General features: G+C 67.9%; 1 protein-coding gene across 4 annotated transcripts in view; it reads left to right on the top strand.

Moving 5' to 3' along the window:
* LOC123087791 (tRNA:m(4)X modification enzyme TRM13) overlaps positions 1–1,126 on the top strand; it is a 6,204-nt gene that overhangs the window by 3,363 nt on the left and 1,715 nt on the right. The gene's annotated exons all lie outside the window — the stretch shown is intronic.

Genomic DNA, 1,126 nt, shown 5'->3' with positions numbered 1-1,126 from the left:
ACACACACATATACACGACCGTCCTCACCAAGCGACTACAACTAGGTGAGGAGGTGCCCTCAACTACAGACACGCAACGACATTAGGCCTCGCCCAGCAGGGCGGCGTCACTGCCATTGCCAGACAGCTCCAGGACTGCCCAGGCCAACGTACCTCTCACCCATGTGCCTAGTCGGCGGGTGAAGGGCAGGGATCAACAGGAACTGGTGTAGCAATCTTTGGAGAAGCGCGGGCACTGGCATACATTGCGATCCGCTCCCTGTGTAGCAGTCTACGCCAGAGCAATGCATCACCAGCCTCCATCTGCCGCATCAAACACTACTTGCAGCCAAAGCAGCGCCTACAAGAGGGGAACGGCGCTGAGACGCCGCCGCTGCTCGGTCCGGGAGGCCGGACCTGGGATTTCTCCCGGTGCTCGAGGAGGAGATCTGGTCAGGGTCATGCCAACGCCTCCAAGGAGGTGACGGCACCCTCGGGCGTCGCCGTTGACAGCGCAGGCCGTCGCCGCGCGGGGATTTCGCCCCGACCCATGAACAAGGACCTCAGATGCAATGGCAGACCGGGCATGGAGAAGAACGTCGGAGAAGACCAGCACACATGGAGGGATGCCTAGGAACGTTGTAGTCGCAGGAGGAGCACCGACCGGCGCAGCGCCAGCAGGCCGGCCACCGCCGGGAGCGCGACGAGCAGGCGACAACAGCCACCTGCACCGCGCCGCCGCCACGCCGGCCCGCAGCATCCGCCGCCAGGAACCGCCGGGGCACAGCAGAGCAGCAGCCGTCAAGGACCGCCGGGCGCGTGCTCACCCGCCCAGCGGCTACCACCGGCGGCGGCCGGGAGGGGTGGAAGGAGGGGGACGGGTGGGTGGGGGCAGAAACGCGCAGCCCAGACCTGGGCGCCCTCATCTCTGCCGCTCGCAGCAGCGGCCGGCCACCGCCACAGCAGCGCCACTGCGCACGCGTTCCACACCATCACGGCCTCCCCGGAGCGCAGACGACCGCCTGCGTCGCCACCGCGCGTTCCCGCCGCTCCAGCGCACAAACAGCAGCGCGCGAGCTCACGGACAAGGGCCCCGCCGCCGCCGTCCACCGGCGAGGGCTTCACCCGCCGGTATCCTCCGGCGACG

This window comes from Triticum aestivum, chromosome 4A, assembly GCF_018294505.1.
Source record: "Triticum aestivum cultivar Chinese Spring chromosome 4A, IWGSC CS RefSeq v2.1, whole genome shotgun sequence".
In the NCBI taxonomy this organism is placed as follows: Eukaryota; Viridiplantae; Streptophyta; class Magnoliopsida; order Poales; family Poaceae; genus Triticum; species Triticum aestivum.
This window is presented reverse-complemented; position numbering and strand designations above follow the sequence as displayed.